We start from the raw sequence: 20921 nt of genomic DNA on the forward strand, positions 1-20921 counted from the left end.
GTCACCTGTCCCGGGTTGACTGGTGTCTCGGGTAACATCACGCTTTTTGATGAAGACATCCCAGTCGTGGGACTCTGGTCATTGACCGCGTGACCCTGCCTCCTCCACCCTCCGATCCACACTGCCCTGCCTCCTCCACCCTCGATCCACACTGCTCTGCCTCCTCCACCCTCGATCCACACTGCCCCTGTCTCCTCCACCCTTTGATCCACCTTCCGGCTCGAGATCCAACTTGCCTTCTCCCTACTGTAGCATGCACAGCTCTTAAAAGAATTGTACCACACATACACGGTACACTCAAAGTGACGGGAATAAGATCCAGGAGGCGTGCAGACAGTACTACGCAGTAGACCGTGACTTAAGTTCTAGTCGTATATCTTTCAAAGTGGGCAGCTGCACAACAGAGGGGACCTGGAGGACACCAAGAGACCTGAAATACTACATAAAGAGATGATTTGTATATGCGAATGATGCATCTTGGGAAACCAGTCCCCACCGTTTTCTCCATCGCTGCCGAGATGCATGTGTGATGTAATGCATGTGTATGGCCAGGGGACAGACACTAGAGACACTGTTGCACACACCTTACTTGACCACTAGAGGCCTCTAGTATTTGGCCTCTGCTTTACACAGATGCTCGGGGACATGGAAGTGAAGACAGGAAAAAAAGGCCAGTGGGGAGAGAAGAGACCCAGAACCACAGCTTGGACAGGTGAGTAGCTTCATCGATCATCGAAAGATGCTTGTGACGCATTCCCAATCTGCCGACGATCGACCAAAATTTTCCGTCCTGTATGATTGACCTAATTGATCGTTTTTTACTGGAAATTGGTAAATTGGGAATTGTTTGTGGTATTGATTTCTAGCAGATTCAATCAAACGATGGAATCAGATGGATATTAATGAAAAAAATCATTAAAGGGAACCAGAGAGGAACGATGATTAAAAATAGAAAAAGCTTTTATACATACCTGGGGCTTCTTCCAGCCCCATAAGCCTGGATCGCTCCCACGCCGCCATCCTCTGCTTCCTGTATCGCCGGTCCAAGGGTCCTGTCACTTCCGGCGGACGCGGCCAATTGTCCGCATCACAGGGGCTCCCTCCATACCCTTACACAGTATGCACCCGCACGCGTAGGTATATGGAGGGAGCCCCTGTGATACGGACACTTGGCCGCGGCCGACTGGCGGCAATGCGAGACTCGGTACCGGCGGATACAGGCAGCAGAAAACGGCGGCGTGGGAGCGATCCATTCGTATGGGGCTGGAGGAAGCCCCAGGTATGTATAAAAGATTTCCCCCAATGTCTCTGGTTCCCTTTAAGTGTATGGTCACCGTTAAGAGTTTGCTTACCATAGATCACTTTTGATATAGTGTGATTGGTGAATATTACATGCTGCTGCGGTTAAAGAATGAACATAGTTCGCAAACATTCTGCAAAGACTACTGTAAAAGTAGCTCTTGATCAATAATGTAAATAGTTGGCATTATTAATATGGCTTCCTTAACCACTTTTCCCAGGGCAGCTGCAGGGCATGTGCTGATAAACCCAGAGCCAGAATGCTGCCAGGTGTCTCCACCCTCCAGCAGCTGCCCTGTGAATAATGAGGAAGTCAGCGCATTTGCCTCAAACTGTTGGGGGCAAATTGCAGAGAGGTGTACACAGCATTGAGAAACATGAAAAGGAAGGAATCAAAGGCTTAAAATGTAAAAAGAACTTATTTCATGGAGTAGGTCATGGTGGCTCAGTCAGTTTGTTCACCAGCAATCGACTATAACAAAGCCATTGCCATGTCCTGATTGGCTATCAGTTATATTATAGCTAGATGTTGAGGTTTATTAGCAAGGGGCAGTGAGATGATTGCTTTGGAATATGTAATGTACCTAGCTGTTGCTCAGTGTTGGAATGGGAGGTGGAAAAACTGAGGAAATCCACCTGCTGGCCAAGCAGCAGTAACCCTGTGTTATCACTCCCAATAGAAATCTGCAGCAAGTCTTCACTGTGAGCAGCAACACCCGATTACTGCTGCTTGGCCAGCAAGTGGTTTTCCTCAGCTTTACCACCTCCCAGTCCAACACTGCTGTTGCTGGTAATGAGAAGATTCCAGTCTTGGTACTTTCATATGGCTCTAGGGTGAAGACGATGAAAGGCAAGTGTCAGACAGAGAAAGGTTACTTTTAAATATTGGTGCGTAAAAGTAATTGTAACAGCACCAATGGTTGGTCGATGTGCTCTAATCGCCTTTGGAGTCACAAGTTACAGGTCCATAAACTCCATCAGATTAGCACCATCTAAAATCGGTTTTATTCAGCAATCTTCAGATAAAATGTTACATCAGATTAAAATCCACATGTGGGTATGCCTTAGATGACGCACAGGCGTTTCAGGCCGCTCTCAGTCCTTTTTCAAATCATGACAGGCCACGTGGGCCTGCCATGATTTGAAAAAGGACTGAGAGCGGTCCGAAACGCCTGTGTGTCATCTAAGACATACCCACATGTGGATTTTAATCTGATGTAACATTTTATCTGAAGATTGCTGAATAAAACCGATTTTAGATGGTGCTAATCTGATGGAGTTTTAAATATTGGTGTTAATAAGTTAAAGGAAATCAGAGCTGATCAAAGATAAAAGTTGTATACATACCTAGGGCTTCCTCCAGCCCCATAAGCCTGGATCGCTCCCACGCCGCCATCTTCCGCTGCCTGCAGCTCCGGTACCAGGTCCCGTAACTTCAGCCAGTCACTGCCAGTCTGACGTTGGAGAAGTGCGCTCTTTACGTATCTCTCCAGCAGCCGACGGAGAGATACTTGGAGAGAGCACTTCTCTTGCGCAGACTGGCCGCAACTGGCTGAAGTTACGGGACCCGATACCGGAGCTGCAGAAGACTGAGGACGGCGGTGTTGGAGCGATCCGTGCTTATGGGGCTGGAGGAAGCCCCAGGTATGTAGAAAAGTACAGGTATGTATAAGTTACACAAAGTATGCAAATAAAAACATGATTACATTGTGACGCAAAAGCAAAATTTGCACGCAACAGCATACAGTCAAGTGTGATATAATACAGGGCTGTGGAGTCGGAGTCGTGGAGTCGGAGTCGTGGAGTCTGGCAATTTTGGGTGCCTGGAGTCGGAGTCGGGAAAAAATGCACCGACTCCGACTCCTAATGAATTTGTAACTGTAATTAAAATAGAAAATATGATAAAATGTTCTATTTCTCAGATAATAGTCATTAAAAATAATGTATATATACAGTATATATACAGTAATAGCTGTGCTTAGTCCACAAAAATGAAATAAACCAATCAAAATTAGTTACTTGTGCTGCTTCAATAAAGCAGTCCCCGTATTTTTAAGGTCAGATATACATATCTGATTGTGACTGTATATATGATGTGTACACAGGAATCTCTTATATATATATACTAAATAACATCTATGCTGTAAGAAAAAAAGCCTGATGTGTAGCTATGTCACTAATAGAGATGGTCAACGAGATGGAAATAATTCTGCATTGATGCTGATTTATGCAAATGTATGCACTCCCTTTGCTGATGAAATAAAATAATTTGATATATTATTAAAATTTGGTTTGGTGACTACAAATTAACCTCCTTGGCGGTCTGATTCTTTCCAGATTTTAGGGTCTAAAAGCGGTGCAATTTTTTTTCACTCTATCAGACCCTAAAACCTGAAAAAAATCATTCTGGCAGGAAGATCTGCAGCAAAATAAAAAAAAAATGTACCTTCCTGGGCTCCTGTGCTGCAGTTTTCTCTTTGCCCACAAGATGGCGCTAATATACATATAAACGAACTTCTCTATATTTCTCTAATATAGAGAAGTTCGTTTTCAATATTAGCCCCGCCCCCGATGACGTCACGCTGCCACCACCGCTCTGCTGCCACCACCACGGCTGCGCTGCTCCAACTGGCTGCCGGGTCCCCGGAAGAATAGCGGGGACATGGGGGATCCCGGCGGCCAGGGAAAGACCCCACACTGCCGGGGAGAGAGGCTGAAGTCCCGCTGCGCAGCGAGATCGCGCGTGGGACTCCACAACTTCAAGTAAAGCTCTGCAATGCCTACCCCGACCTGAGCTCGGGATCACCGCTAATAGCTTATTTTTTCTACCCCGAGCTCAGGTCGGGAAAACCGGCAAGGAGGTTAAAGGGTAACTGAGACGGATGAAAAGTAAAGTTTTATACATACCTGGGGCTTCCTCCAGCCCCCTTCAGGCTAATCAGTCCCTCACTGTCCTCCACCACCCGGATCTTCTGCTATGAGTCCTGGTAATTCAGCCAGTCAGCGCTGTCCGGCCACATGCCGCTCCCACAGCCAGGAACATTCTGCACCTGCGCAATAGTGCTGCACAGGTGTAGTATGCTCCTGGCGGCGGAGTGTGTGCATGCGCACTACGCCCGACTGGCTCAAGTACCTGGACTCATAGCAGAAGATCCAGGTGGTGGAGGAGGACAACGAGGGACTGATTATCCTGAAGGCGGCTGGAGAAAGCCCCAGGTATGTATAAAACTTTAATTTCATCTGTCTCAGGTTTACTTTGTTACACAGTAGTACTATACTCTACATATGCACTCCCCACAGAGCTGCAGGGAATCCACTGAGAATGCTGTGCACATTGAACACAGAGGTGTTGTCTGTTTACAATCTCCTCATTCCCCTGCAGAGTACGGCCCGGTGCACACCAAAAACCGCTAGCAGATCCGCAAAATGCTAGCAGATTTTGAAACGCTTTTTTTTATTTTTCTATGGCGTTTTGCTAGCGTTTTGCGGATTGCTGCTGCGGTTTTCAGTATAGTAGATTTCATATATTGTTACAGTAAAGCTGTTACTGAACAGCTTCTGTAACAAAAACGCCTGCAAAACCGCTCTGAAGTGCCGTTTTTCAGAGCGGTTTGCGTTTTTCCTATACTTAACATTGAGGCAGAAACACACCCGCAATCCAAAAAATGCCTCACCCCGGCATTTTTCGTTTCTGCAAAACGCCTCCTGCTCTGGTGTGCACCACCCCATTGAGATACATTGACCAAGCGGATCCGCAGCCGCAAGCGGCTGCAGAAACGATGAAAAAGCCGCTCGGTGTGCACCAGCCCTAACTGCACATCATTCTTACATGCACCCACACTTACATTGCCTAGGGCCTGATAGATGTTCTTTGTTCCGGTTTGTACCTTTTACAAGTACTCTTACCAAGGACTAGTTTTAGTCTAAAGGGAATAAATACAGTAGTCTATATATCCTTCTCACTTCAGTCGTCCTGTAAAATTCCTAAGCATTGGCAGTTAAGAGACGAATTTCATGTTACATACTTTTAATCAACAAAATTGTAATATGCAAATTAGAGGAGTCGTGGAGTCGGAGTCGGTGGAATCCTAAACTGAGGAGTCGGAGTCGGTGGATTTTTGGACCGACTCCACAGCCCTGATATAATAATAGTAATTAGGAGTATAAATAAGTAGGAGGCAATGTATAACATGTATTGACCACTAGATGGCAGTGTAAGAATGCAAGAGAGATAGCAGGAGCAGCAGGGTCAGCCATACTATGCTAGGGAAAAAAAACACATTTAAAAGTTGATAACTACTTGCTCTACTTACATAACAGATGTATTGTACTGCCCACGTTTTGATTTCAATGAATTTTATTAAATAAAATCTTTAAGTAAATAAAGAGAATTCTGTTCCTAGCATTTGCCATCTTGGTTCCTTCTGACTGAAGCCAATTCTGATTTCATTTCTTCCCTTACTCTTTTTTTTCTCCTAGAATCTCTGTCATAGCTGCTTGCTTTGTAAACACATGAGAGCACAGCATCATTGATCATATTTCAGCCGCACTGAACTGCACTCAACCAATCAGTGAGGAGCAGGAATGTGGGAGGAGAGATGACACGCTTCCCTCTCTCACTGTCTTCAGCAATGGGGAGAATAGAGCCAGACAGACTGGTACAAGATTTATTACAGCAGAAACATTTCTGAATAGATTGGAGAGCTTGCACTACAGGGTGAGGTTGCAGGCTCCACAATGAACACAGAGCAGTCAGTAAATGGAATTTGATGTATTATGCATGCCAACAATGTGGCTCATTAATAAATAAAAAAGCCTTTAATATTATCTCTTAAAGGTCCTCTGCCGCAAAAATCTTAAAATATAAAATACATGTTAAATGAGCCATAAACTACTTTTCTCCTAAGTTTCTGTCACTTACAGTAGATAGTAGAAATCTGACATAACCGACAGGTTTTGGACTAGTCCATTTTCTCATAGGGGGTTCTTGGGGTTTTCTTTATTTTTAAAAGCACTTAGTGAATGGCAGTTGCTCCGTCCAACTGGCATAAAAGTGTACGGTGAGCAGGGAGGCTGTCCACCATTATTGTATACATATTTTTCAGGGAATGTCTTTATAAAGAATTAAGGCCATGCTGAGAATCCCCCATAAAGGGATGGACTAGTCCCAAATCTGTCGGTAATGTCAGATTTCTACTACCTAATGGGCATTTTTTGAGCAGTCACTCTTTTTCTTTGATTATTCCTCACACAATATTTTTGGTGTTAAATTATGCTTGCGTGTATGGGAGGGGTCCTTAATTTCTGGGGGTGCGATGAGCGCTGTGCCATTGTTGCGTGGGCGGGGTTGTCACTGTGGTAGTCAATCCACATTTTCTCAGTATTTAGGTACACAGATCTGTGTCCGAGCGGGGGGTATATATCTAGCTCCCCTTTTGCTGGCCCTTGTGACACCCCTGCCTTTGAATTTCGTGTGCCAGCGCTCCTCCGTTCCATAACATTGTGCTCCCCTTTGTCCTCTTCCTCTGCGCGCACACTGTTTTGTTTGTCTGACTGGGGGGCGGTGTTTGTGCGCCTGTGATTGGTTGACTGCAGTTTATAGGCTAGGTAGCGGTAGGCCGCGACAGCCACGCCCCTTGAGAAAGCCAGAAGCCGGCGAAACGTCGGGGAAGCTTTTTGCCTGATGCATGGGACGCCACGCCGTACCGACCTCCGCTCTGGATCCACGCTGAGGCCCAGTCCAACGGCCTTCATCCACGGCACTGTTCCACACACCGTGCAACGTTGACTACAGACCCAGGAAGGTCCACACCATCCCATACCAGTCCTGGACCCTTCCACACATGATTCTGACACCTGCAGTATGAGCATCTCGGGGTATCAGCAAGCATGGGAAGATGTGTTATCTGGAGCCAAGGATATGGGGAGATGAACTGCTTCATACAATTGTCATGGTCATTAAGCTTATGGGTACCTGTGGAAATGTCTGGTGATGAGATCCTTTGAGATTCGCATCACATCTGACAAGGTCTGATGTCTTGTGCTTTATGCCTTTTGGTGTCAATGCATATTGATCTGCTTAATTGCGAACTATTGGATGGACTTTATGCTGTTTGATCAGATTGGCCATTGCAATACTAACCAAGAGGCTATAACCGAACGCTGCTTGACTCTGCTTGCTGGCTGTTATACATCCAGACCTCGCATGCCTTTCGCATGCAATTGGCCCTCTTCTCTGCTTTTCATGTTTTTCACAAGGGAATGATCTGTGATTGGTTTGTGAACCGGAGAGGGCCGGCTTTGTTCCAGCCCCAAAACTAGCTTCCATAAAACCAGGATGCATACAAGGTGGGGCAGTCCTCCCTTGTGTACCATCACCTGATCAAGCCAGCCAGCCAGCCAGGGGACCATGTGGCTGGCGGCCATTTCCTGAAATGAAACAAAAGACGTTTTCCATGTGCTCCGATCTCCCAGAAAGGACATATTTTCACCTGACCTTAAGTATACGTATTTTTCTTCCCTTTTTATTTTTATACTGCGCTACAATTGTCTCAATAATTGTTGATTTTAATTATTTTCTGTATATATTAATTATTTATATTGCATTTATAATAAAAGACTTCTAAAAGTCATTTATTTGTTCAGCTAACCCTGCTATTCAGCCTCACAAACCGAATTCTAGCTTCTGAAGATCGCTACTGAGAATTGTTATTAGTCAGAACAGGGTGTGTTTTAACCGTTCTATTTGCAGGTATTAGTTAGGAAGTTTGGGGCTCCTCTTCCCATCAAAAAGATGTGGTGGCAGCCTAGTATTTTGTGTTTAATAGATTGCACGCCTCCCTCTGGGACCCCTATAGGCAACAGGTATACGTAGTTGTGTCTCTCACATCCGCGGCTGCTGCAGCTATAGCTGCAGGTACTTGAGAGCCCGGGCTCCCACACTGCGAGTTCTCCCCCAGTCTGCCTGTATCTTTGCACCAATTCTGATCCAGGAGGCTGACGTTCTGAAACACCTCCGGGAACTTAACCTCAGAAAAGCCTCAGGCCCAGACAGAGTGTCATCAATATTCCTGTGAACCTGCGCGACCCATCTAGCCCCTGTTCTCACCTCCCTATTCAAGAAATCACTAGCAGAGGGCAAAGTACCCTCCTTCCTCAAGAAATCGACAATCATTCTGATACCCAAAAAGCCAGGGAAGACTGACCTCAACAATTACAGGCCCATTGCCCTAACCTCCACCATCATGAAACTCTTAGAAAAATGGTCCTCATCCAACTGAAGAGCGCCACAGACCCCCTCTAGGACCCTCTCCAATTTGCGTACAGGTTAAATAGGCCCATTGAGGATGCCATTCAAATTTGACGTCAATCATGGAACACCTGGACACCTACGCCAAGAACCTCGATTTCGGTTTTGCTTTTTAATAACATATGACCGGACATTCTGTACGCCAGCCTTGCACAACTTTGTCTCAATCTCACTTTATGCGCATGCTTCAGGGACTTCCTTACAAACAGGAAACAACTTGTCAAGCTCGGTAGCTACTCCTCCCAGGAAGGAATTACCAACTCTGGTGCCCCGCAAGGGTGTGTTCTCTCTCCTTTCCTGTTCTCCCTGTATATGAACAGCTGTTCCTCATCCGTCAACTGTGCTAAAGTCATCACATTTGCAGAAGACACCAGCATCCTCGGCCTCATCTGCAGCAATGGCGAGCAAGCATACCCTAATGAGATTGAGCGTATTTGCAAATGGTGTTCCAAGAACAAACTTGTACTCAATGCAGCAAAAACAGTGGAACTGTTCATGGACTTCAGGAAGCGCCCTCCTACACCCACCCCTATCTTCATGGAGGGCTTTGAGGGCCCCAGAGTGTCAAGTGTTCAGATTTGGGCACCACTATCACAAACTATCTGTGGTGAGGAGAGAACACCAGCATAATCTAGAGGAAGGCTCAGTTCCTGAGACAACTGAGGAAGTTTAGTATGCCGCAGGATCTGTTGGATTGCTTCTATATGCCACCATTGAGTCCATCCTCTGCTCCTCCATGTCCTTTGGTATGTAGGCACATCCTCAAGTGATTGGCTCAAACTTCGAAGAGTCATCAACACCGCAGAGAGGATCATCGGGTCACCTCTGCCACCTCTGGACCCCCTACACACCAAACAACTGAGGTCTAGGGTAAACAAGATACTGAACGACCCCTCCCACCCGGCAGGCACTACTTCAACTGCCTCCCCTCTGGTCGCTGCCTCAGAACTGTCACCACCTGGCACAGGAACTCTTTCTTCCCTCAGGCGGTCCTCCTAAACTCGCTCAACCTCTCATGCATAAGTCCCGAGTGTCACATTCCTACCGCCTTGTAGCCTTTGCTCCTCTGCAATGTTAAGCCCCTTTCTGGTTTTCTGTATGCCTTTATGTCTGATCGAATGGCTGCAAACTGCTCTATTATCTTATGCTGTGTGTACCATAAACAATTCCGGGAGCAACCTGGTCACACTTGGTGAATAAAGTCGATTCTGATTCTGGTCTAGTCAGACTTCTCTCTTTGGAATCTGAAAAGCTTAGGGCCCTTTTTCACTATATCAGTTGCTGTCAGTTATACATGAAATGACAACTGATGTGCAAGGTAATGTCCATGTTTCCCTATGGCACAAGTGATATCACAGTAAAATCCCTCTATAGTAAACTTCAAGGGACCAGATGGCTGTATAGTGTAATGGCAATGGTTAAGGGCCCTGCCTCAGACACAGGAGACCAGGGTTCAAATCTTGGCTCTTCCTGTTCAGTAAGCCAGCATCTATTCAGTAGTAGACCTTGGGCAAGACTCCCTAAGGCCTAGTGCACACCAAAAACCGCTAGCAGATCCGCAAAATGCTAGCAGATTTTGAAACGCTTTTTCTTATTTTTCTGCAGCGTTTCAGCTAGCGTTTTGCGGTTTTGTGTAGCGGTTTTGGTATAGTAGATTTCATGTATTGTTACAGTAAAGCTGTTACTGAACAGCTACTGTAACAAAAAACGCCTGGCAAACCGCTCTGAAGTGCCGTTTTTCAGAGCGGTTTGCGGTTTTCCTATACTTAACATTGAGGCAGAAACGCATCCGCAATCCAAAATCTGCAGCAGCCCGGGAGTATGCGTTTCTGCAAAACGCCTCCCACTCTGGTGTGCACCAGCCCATTGAAATACATTACCCTAGCGGATCCGCACCCGCAAGCAGATCGCAAACCGCAGCGGAAACGCTCCGGTGTGCACTAGGCCTAACACTGCTACTGCCTATAGAGCGCGTCCTAGTGGCTGCACCTCTGCCGCTTGGAGTCCGCCAGGAGAAAAGGGCAATATAAATGTTATTTTTCTTGTCTAGTCTTGTCTATATCAGAATCGGTCATACAGTGTATATTTATACAGACGCATTTGCTGGGACCTGAGGACTGAGTTTACTATATCAGAGTTTACTATAACAAGATTCTACTATACTAGTTATCGGAGTGCTGACTTGGAAGCTGTTACGGGGTCATTGTCATTTTTAAAATAAAGGACCATGAATTCCGTCAATTTCAATGGACAAACAGGAAGCGGGAGAGGAGAAAGACTGGAGAGAGGAGAAAGATTGATGAGTAGACTACGTGAGGTAAGTATGACCTGTGTATGTTTATTTTGAATGAAAGCTTACAGATTTTGAATAGATTTAATTCTGAGATTTATTGAATAGCTGTGTACAGAGTGTGGAGGGATTTGATTGGATAGATCCCTCTCTGATCAGATAGATGTCAGAGGGATCTATCTGTTAGCCACATCAACCAGTCTATGGACAGCTTTACTTAGGATCAGGACTATAGAAACATTTGTGTAGCTCAGTTTATTTTCATCTCAGGTCTTTGTAACCCCTGAGCAGCATCCACTCACTCAGGGCTGGTTCTAGACCTTTTGCTGCCTGATGCAAACTTGTGAGGATGCACCCCCCACCGATTTGGAATGATCGCACAGCACCTGACAATGTACTCTGCTTCCTTCAATGTTCTCACATGGCATGCTGCAGCTCAACACAATAGCACGCTGGCTGGCTGTGAGTCTGTGACAGACTACTCACCCTCAGCCACTCTATTCCTCCTCGGTCAGGACAGCAGTGCCACGTCCTCCCTCCTCCCAAGTCAAATGAAACACTGCTGTTCTCCTGCCTCCTCCCTCCTCACTCACTGTCAGACTCCTCACACAGCACTACAAGCTGCTTTTCCCCAATGATGACCTCTTCACCTCGCTCTCCTCTTGCTTCTCCTCCTACTCTGAGTCTCTGACTGCATGCTGTTAGTGTAAGCACTGTACAAACATGCTGTCTCAAACCACTCATCAGCTATGTATGTATTTGTAGTGCTGGATGTCTTAACCTCCTCAGCGGTATGGATGAATATATCCGTCCATCACCGCCGGAGGTCGCCGCTCAGGCCCTGCTGGGCCGATTTTTACAAAATAAAAAGCAGCACACGCAGCCGGCACTTTGCCAGCCGCGTGTGCTGCCTGATCGCCGCCGCTCTGCGGCGATCCGGCGCGAGCAGCGGAGAAAGAGGGTCCCCCCAGCCGCCCGAGCCCTGCGCAGCCGGAACAAAAGTTCCGGCCAGCGCTAAGGGCTGGATCGGAGGCGGCTGACGTCAGGACGTCGGCTGACGTCCATGACGTCACTCTGCTCGTCGCTATGGCGACGATGTAAGCAAAACAAGGAAGGCCGCTCGTTGCGGCCTTCCTTGTTTATTCTGGGCGCTGGAGGCGATCGGAAGAACGCCTCCGGAGCGCCCTCTAGTGGGCTTTCATGCAGCCAACTTTCAGTTGGCTGCATAAAACAGTTTTTTTTAATTAAAAAAAAACCCTCCCGCAGCCTCCCTGGCGATCTTAATAGAACGCCAGGGAGGTTAATTGTACAGCGTTTTGAAGTTCTCATTTGTCTATGCTCCTGAGCAGAGGCGTAGCTATAGGGGGTGCAGAGGCTGCAACCGCATCAGGCGCTTAGGCTAGAGGGGCCCCGAAGGGCCCTCCCTCAACTGCAGTGTTAGCTTTCTATTGGTCCTGTGCTCATAATAATCACTTCTATAGATACTTTGAATAGTGGTAATCATTAACTAGCTGTTCCCCATCCCCTTCTTGCACCTCTGACACTGTAGTTGCCATTGGCAGGTTTTAGTGCACCGTATCAATTGTTATTTATAGAATGCTTGGGGGGCCCCATTGTAAAACTTGCATCGGGGCCCACAGTTCCTTAGCTACACCACTGCTCGCGAGTCCCCACTAGTTGTTTTGTACTCTGTACAGAGCTATGGAAGATGTTGCCGCTATATAAATAAAAATTAATAACATAACCCGTGACTCCTCCAATGCAGCATGAAGATGGCGATGTCATGTGACTGCATTTTTGATGAAGGACTCGGAGTACGAAGAGAAGTGTTTATTTTGCACAGTGGTTGATGTGACTCTGGCATGGGCAGAGGGTATCACGCCCCCACCTTTCTGAGCGGAGCTGATGCGTTATGTAGTGATGCTGCACCTGTGTTCAATAAAGAGGTTCATTAGCTTTGCACCCAAACACTATATTTGTCGTTTTAGATTTGTTCTATAAATCTGGGCTTGCAAGCTGCAGGACAAAAGTTTTTTTTTTTTATCTTCAGACGAAGCTCTTCTCTGGCATTCTTTTTATCGAATGGGGCATATGGATACCAGCAGGGCATAATTCTGATGATTTTAGACAAAATGAAGAAATTTAAACACCAGAACAAGGACGGGTGTTTGGTTGTTGCTTACAATTTAATGATAGCTGAATTACCTTGTGAAAGATAGCTAATAGCAAGAGGAAGCAGCAATGAGGTGCGTTTCAGAGGGGGGCAATTAAGAGGAACTTTTATTGCGTTAGTGCAGGTGAAAAGGAGGCTGTGAGCTTGTGATTGTTTCTTATTCCACTTATTAGAATTTTCTACTTCCAAAGAGTCAAAGAGAACTCTGAATCGAGGTTGGCCTTACCAAATAGCTCCCCTGAGAAACAGTTCCTGACAGCCAATTAATCTTAGGTATGCTTCTTTTTTTCCCCTGTACATTTGGTCTTCTCCAGAGCAGCCACTACTCTATGGAACTCCCTCTCTCCCCCATCAGGCTCTCCCCCACCTTCAACTCATTCAAGCAGGCCTTCAAGGGAACCTGAAGCGAGGAAAATTGTTTAAAATAAACACATGAAGTAGCTGCAAATGAATATTACATACTAACCTCACCGTCTGTTCCTCTCAGAAGCTCACCATTTTCTTCTCACAGTGATCCCTTCCAGTTCTGACAATATTTTGTCAGAGCTGAAATATACCAGTTGCTGTCAGTTATAGCTGTCAGTTGCAACTGAATGTGCCAGGTAATGTCCATGTTTCCCTATGGCTCAAGTGGGCGATATTACAGTGTGCTGAGTCTGCTGACCAGGAAGGAAGCTGTTAGGGGGTAATGGCCATTTTTAAAACGGAGGACAGAGAAATCCATTGATCACAGTGGACAAATGGGATGCAGGAGAGGAGAAAGAGAGATTAAGTAGTAGACTACACAGGAGGTAAGTATGACCTGTGTATGGTTATTTTGACTTTTTATTTTCAGTTCAGGTTCTCTTTAAAATCCATCTGTTTACCATTTCCAACCTGCCATCTTCCTAGCTCCCTTAGACTTAAAGAGAACCTGAACTGAAAATAAAAAGTAAAAATAAACATACACAGGTCATACTTACCTCCCATGTAGTCTGCTCATCAATCTCTTTCTCCTCTCCTGCATCCTGTTTGTCCACTATGATCAATCGATTTCTCTGTCCTCCATTTTGAAAATGGCCATTACCCCATAACAGTTTCCTGGTCAGCACACTGTTAAACTGTAATATCGCCCACTTGAGCCTTAGGGAAACATGCACATTACCTTGCACATTCAGTTATAACTGACAGCAGTTGATATATAACTGATGGCAACTGGTATATTTCAGTTCTGACAAAATATTGTCAGAACTGGAAGGGATCACTGTAAGAAGAAAATGGTGAGCTTCTGAGAGGAACTGATGGCGAGGTAAGTATGTAATATTCATTTACAGCTACATCATGTGTTCATTTTAAATAATTTGACTCCGTTCAGGTTCCCTTTAAACCCCCCTTCCCCACTGTGTCCCTCCCCCCACCCCTTAGAATGTAAGCCTATTTGGCAAGGCCCTCCTACCCATGATCTCTTCTCCCTCACCATATGGACTCAGTGACTCGTCTGCTATACTTGTACCTACATTGTTAAAGGAATTCTATCAAACTTTCACTATTTCTGTAAGCATTATAAATCAATTTGCCAACAACAGTAAGAATGATCAAAGCATATATTTTTGCTGTGCAGCTTCTTCTGTCTTTATTTAACTTACTGTCTGTGTCCCCTGAGAAAACTGATGGTGACGGGGAATTGGGGCAGTTCATTATTCAAGAGGGGAATCCTCTTGCTGCGTACAGCCATGCTTTATTCTATTGTGATGCTCCTCACACAGCAGATTGACTTATGCAGCACACCATCGGCTCATAAAGTTACTGAGGAGCCCTCTCTCGCTGCTAGACTGAAGGAGACTTCCCTGTTCTGAGCTGCGTAATTAGTTGTTTCTACACAAAGGTAAACATGAGCTGGAGGAGGGCCCATCATTGCTCTGAAGAGGAGGCGTAGAGGAAGATTTATTATCATAATCGCTGTCCGCACCCTCTCGTTAGTGCTACAACCGTCCTATAGTTTATATTACTTCTATTGTGTATTAGCTGACTATACTGTACTGTAGTCTGTGTATAGGGACACCGTCAGTCAGCGTCAGCTAGGGTCTTTGTGTGCGCACTGCGCACTCTCTCGTTGGCGCTACACCGATCTCTGCTGTAGAGTACAACACCTGTCCGTCACCTCACACACCCACCACCACCAGTCCCACCCCATTAAAGTACCCCACTTGTCCCACCCGCCTTTACATACATAAGTTTTTTGTTTTTCATTTGTATAATATTAAAAATATACGATGTCTGGCACTGGCAGCCGCAGTTTGGGCAAGGGCAGCAAGGGCATCGCCAAGAGAGGAGGTCATGGGCGTGGCAGCCGCGCCGCCACCACCATGCGCAGTTCTGTGTCTGCACCAGTGGCTATTCCGCCATTAGCCACGGGCTGTGGACGGCTTGGCCGTCCAACAGCTGGGAGTCACGCTGCAGAGACACAGCAGCAGCAGCAGCGGGTGGCGCAGATGTTCCTCCCACCGCCAGGTCGTAGCCGTCCTATTGAGGAGAAGGACGCAGACGCTGTGGTGGAACTGATGGTGGATGAGCAGGCCACCATTAGCTCTGGAACTCAGTCCTCCACCCCCGCCACCACTCCTGTTCGCAAGAGCAGCAGCAGCCGACCAGCACTGCCTGGGGAGGAGGAGGAGTGCAGTTCTCCAGCCCCAGCGGGCGACACCAGCACCCTGTCACTCAGCACCTTCTTATCCCCAAGCACAGCGGGGTTATGGAGTGCTGTTGCGGCAGAATTGGAGGAGGAAGGAATGCTGATGGGCACTTTGGGGGATGATGCTTTGGACAGTCAGACAGTGGTGACTGTCCATCCGCCCATGCATGCAGAAGGGGAGTTTGGGGGATCCCAGCAGGACATGTTTGTGGAGGGGGAGGATGATGATGACAGGGTGAAGGACAGAGACTGGGTGCCAGGTCCTGGGAGTGGGGATGTCATCAGCTCTGAGGAGGAGGAGGAGGATGCGTCTGTGGGCCTTGCTAGAAGGATCAGCATCGCAGGCATGGGCAGGATCACAAGTGGGCAGGCCAGACAGCGTGCTGATCAGAAGACAAGTTCTGCACTTGAAACAAAAAGAAAAACCGAGAGCCCAATATAGTGCAGTAAGTCTAACAATTGTTGGCGAAATAATTAACAGATGTGGATATACTCACAAACACGGGTTACCACATAGGCAACCACTTGAAATGCAGGTGGGGAGCATTAGAACCTGACCCCACTCAGGTTTAAGAAGTCGCTCTCTGCATTGCCACTATTGGACCTTTTTGAGCTTGCACTCCTTGCCTGATGAAGTGGGTTATACCTGCGAAACGCGTTGCGGAGTGGCAAAATAAATTGTTATTTGCGATTCGAACAATCTCGATTGTCCATCATTTCAGGAGGTAAGTCCACCTGTACTCCTCCTTTTTAGTTGTTTTTAGATCATTTTAACCTGCCTGGCGCCTCTGTCCAAATTTGCACAGAAGACAAGTTCTGCCAGTGCCACCACCAGCCGCACCAAGAACCCCCCCCAACCACCACAGGGAGACCAGCGGCAGCAGCACCTTCCAGCCGAAAGGGCAACTTCACCTCCCCAATATGGAATTTTTTCACCCTGCCATATTTGGAGTGCAAGTATGCCACCTACAACCAGTGCCGCAAGCAGCTCAGCAGAGGGAAGGAGCCCTCTGCGTTTGGCACCACCTCTCTAGTCAACCATCTTGCAGGGAAACACTTTCCTGAGCATGAGGAGTTCGTGAAGTTGAAGGAAGCTGGCAGTGGCAGACCCGCCACCACTGCGAAGCCGTCGGCAGCAGCCACCCGCCCTCCTCCACCTCCTCCAGCAGCACCAGCAGGAGTTTTTCAGAGACGCACTGCTCCTCCTCCCTCTGCAACTCCTGCCGCCGACACTGAGGTCTGTTCTGGCAGCCAGTCCTCAGTGGCCTCCTCTGCTCCCTCCAGTGATTCCCGTGCCAGCAAAAGACGTCGCCAGACCCTGCTCAGCGACACCTTCCAGGGGGTGGTCAGGGTTCTGCCTCCCAGCAGCCGTCGCGTGCGTCAGCTGAACGGCTTGCTGGCACGGGCCATGTGCTCCCAACTCCTGCCTTATTCCCTTGTGCAGGAGGGGAGCGACATGAGTGTGCTCCTGATGTGCGCAGCCCCCGATTGGCCAATCCCCAGCCGACATTATTTTTCGCGCACGGCCATCCCTGCACTTCACCGCTCTGTGATGGCCAATGTCGGGAGAGGGATGGATCACGCGGTGGGTCAACGGGTCCACGTCACCATGGAGCAGCCGGTTTTGGACAGGCCGCTATCTGTCCTTCACCGCGCATTGGGTCAGCTTGGTGGAAGGGGGTGAGGAGGGGGTAGCAGCATCGGGCACTGTCAGAGCAGCAGCAGCAACAACGCAGTGGGTGGTGCCACCATGCAGGGTCAGTGGAATTGCAGCAGGTTCCTCTGTTCCGCTTCCATCCTCCGCCACACCAGCCCAAACCCCCCGCCTCAGCAGCAGCGTGAAGCCCCGCCACTGCCAAGCGCTGCTGGAATTGGTCAGCCTGGGGAAGACCAAACTGACGGCGAACCATGTCCTGGCCAAACTCCGAGAGCAGGAGAGGAGTTGGCTGGCCCCCAGAGGCCTCAATGGGGCAAACCTTGTTGCTGCCATCAACAAGGGAGACCTGACCCACATCCCCTGCCTAGCGCATGTCCTGAACCTGGTAGTCCAAAAGTTCCTGCGGACCTACCAGGGGATGGACCGACTCCTTGAGGCAGCAAGAAAGGTTGTGCGTCACTTCCGGCACTCGCCTGCAGCCGTAGCGAGCCTGGAAGAGGTGCAGAAGGAGCTGCACCTGCCACAGCACCGTCTCATGCTCGATGTTCCAACTCGCTGGAACTCCACCCTGGCGATGTTGGAGCGTCTGGTTGAACGAGCAACAGTTGCCTCCATCACTGCAACTGGGCGTGCTGCCACCAACCTCCCGTCCATCATCTCCATGGAGGACTGGGGGCACATGCAGCAGCTGTGCTCAGTGCTGGCAACCTTCCTGCAGGCCACCAACATGGTAAGCAGGGACCATGCAATGGTGTGCGAGTGGGTGCCCATGGTGTGTGTGCTGGACAGGGCCCTGTATGCACTGCTGGAAGAGGGAGCCTCAACCTTGGACCAGCAGGAGCTGCAGGCAGCTTCACAGGCCACCTCTGAGGAGGAGGGCTCGGAGTTGGTGTAGGTCCCTGACCTTGCTGCTGATGAGGGGGAGCAGCAGAGCGCAGCTGGACTGGTGTGGGGGTGGAGAGAGGATGAGGTGGAGGAGGCAGAGGAAGAGGACAGCACTGTCGGCTCTGGGGCTGCCGATGATGTGCCAGCAGACGTGGACAGACTCTTCCCAATGGCAGCGCACATGCTGAGGTGCCTGCGCAAGGACCCAAGGGTGATCCAGATGAAGAAGAGGGAGGACATCTGGATCTGCATGATGCTGGACCCACGTCTGAAGGGGAAGCTCAGCCAGTTCCTGCCTGCAGGAGGAGACTGTGCGCAACAAATGAGGGATTTGCAGCTGTCCCTTGTTGAGCACTTAGAGGAAGCCTTCCCTCAGCCATCCACCCCCACTGTCCAGCCAGCACAGAGGCAGCAGCAGGTGCCTGCATACACCAGCAGCAAGCGCACGCGCGCCACAGACCTGCTGTCTCTGACCCAAGACCTCTACATGAGTGTAGAGCTGCCAAGGACTAGAGAGGAGGTGCCTGCAGCAGCATCCTTCTCCAGTCACAGGCAGCGCTTGACCCGCATGGTGGCTGACTACATGGGGTCCTTCAGCGGGCTTGACAGCGTGGCCCCTGTTGATCCCATGGAGTATTGGGTCAAGCACCTGCCGATCTGGAGCGAGCTTGCGCAGTACGCCCTGGAAGTGCTCTCCTGCCCCCCTTCGAGCGTACTGTCAGAGCGTTGCTTCAGTGCAGCCGGTGGAGTTGTCACTGAGAAGCGATCTCGTCTGTCTCACAAGTCTGTGGACAGACTGACGTTTCTTAAAATGAACCAGGCTTGGGTGGAAGGCAAATTCATGGCCCCTGTTGTCGGCGAGAGGGGGACATGAAGTGACGACTGGCACACACACATACACCTGCTGCTGTTGTATTTCATCCTGCTGTCTGTGTCTCCACTGCCAGGGAACACATTACAAGGTGCTGCTGCCCATGCGCCACCAGCTATTACGCTCAACAATCGCTGCATTAATTTGAAAAAAAAAAAATTGTAATTATTTTAGAGGTGTCTGGGTTGAAAACTGTGCTGTCCCAATTGTGTATTGGACACAATGTGGGCTTCACAACCACTGTCTGGAACCTCATGCTGTTCATTTACGGCCCTGGAACCACCGCTAGGACCCAGGGCCTACTATTTCTCGCTGCCTGCCCTCCTGCCTGCTGCCAAATGCCAGTCTGCCACACACTTATCCTCCTCACGCTGCCTGCTGTTATATTTCTTCCTGCTGTCTGTGTCTCCTCTCCACTGCCAGGGAACACATTACAAGGTGCTGCTGCCCATGCGCCACCAGCTATTATGCTCAACAATAGCTGCATTAATTTGGAAAAAAAAAAATTGTAATTATTTAAAAGGTGTCCGGGTTGAAAACTGTGCTGTCCCAATTGTGTATTGGACACAATGTGGGCTTCACGACCACTGTCTGGAACCTCATGCTGTTCATTTACGGCCCTGGAACCACCGCTAGGACCCAGGGCCTACTATGTCTCGCTGCCTGCCCTCCTGCCTGCTGCCAAATGCCAGTCTGCCACACACTTATCCTCCTCACGCTGCCTGCTGTTATATTTCTTCCTGCTGTCTGTGTCTCCTCTCCACTGCCAGGGAACACATTACAAGGTGATGCTGCCCATGCGCCACCAGCTATTACGCTCAACAATAGCTGCATTAATTTGAAAAAAAAAATTGTAATTATTTAAGAGGTGTCCGGGTTGAAAACTGTGCTGTCCCAATTGTGTATTGGACACAATGTGGGCTTCACAACCGCTGTCTGGAACCTCATGCTGTTCATTTACGGCCCTGGAACCACCGCTAGGAACCAGGGCCTATTATGTCAGTCACATCACACTGCCTGACACACACTATTCCTCCTCCTGTAGCTGCATTGAGCTTCTGCTGTCTGTGTGCTGATAGTACCACTGCCAGGGAGAACAGAAGAAGAACTACTTTCTGCTGCCACCCACTCTCCTACCAGCTATTGCCACACTACAATAGCTGCAACTACTTCCTCCTCCTGCTGGTTTCTGTGTTTTACCACCGCCAGGGTACACAGAAAAAGGCGCTGTGGCTTGCAATGTGCCACTAGTACCTATTATGCCATCAACACAAATATAACTATGGTGTTATTAAAATAAAATATTTCCACAAATGAAGTAAAAAAAAAAAATTACAAAAGAAAGAAAAACCAAGACACATAATATAATGATGAAGAAGAAGAAGATATAGAAGAAGAAGAAGATATAGAAGAAGAAGATATAGAAGAAGAAGAAGAAGAAGATATAGAAGAAGAAGAAGATATAGAAGAAGAAGACGAAGAAGAAGTTATAGAAGAAGAAGAAGAAAACGAAGAAAAAGAACAAGATATAGAAGAAGAAAACGAAGAAGAAGAAGATATAGAAGAAGAAGAAGAAGATATAGAAGAAGAAGAAGATATAGAAGAAGAAAAAGATAATTGAAGAAGATACAAGAAGTAGAAGATGAAGAAGATTCGAGTAGAAGAAGATATAGAAGAAGAAGATGAAGACGACGTAAATGAAGACTTCCAACTTACAACCATTTTGGACACACCTTCTCATGCAAACACTTTTCATGAAGTTAATT

The 20921-nt window shown here is 48.0% G+C and overlaps 1 long non-coding RNA gene across 7 annotated transcripts in view; it reads left to right on the forward strand.

Annotated features, from left to right (window-relative positions):
- LOC137538597 (uncharacterized) overlaps nt 1–20921 on the forward strand; it is an 887672-nt gene that overhangs the window by 1434 nt on the left and 865317 nt on the right. The gene's annotated exons all lie outside the window — the stretch shown is intronic.

This window comes from Hyperolius riggenbachi, chromosome 11 (genome assembly GCF_040937935.1).
Source record: "Hyperolius riggenbachi isolate aHypRig1 chromosome 11, aHypRig1.pri, whole genome shotgun sequence".
Classification (NCBI taxonomy): Eukaryota; Metazoa; Chordata; class Amphibia; order Anura; family Hyperoliidae; genus Hyperolius; species Hyperolius riggenbachi.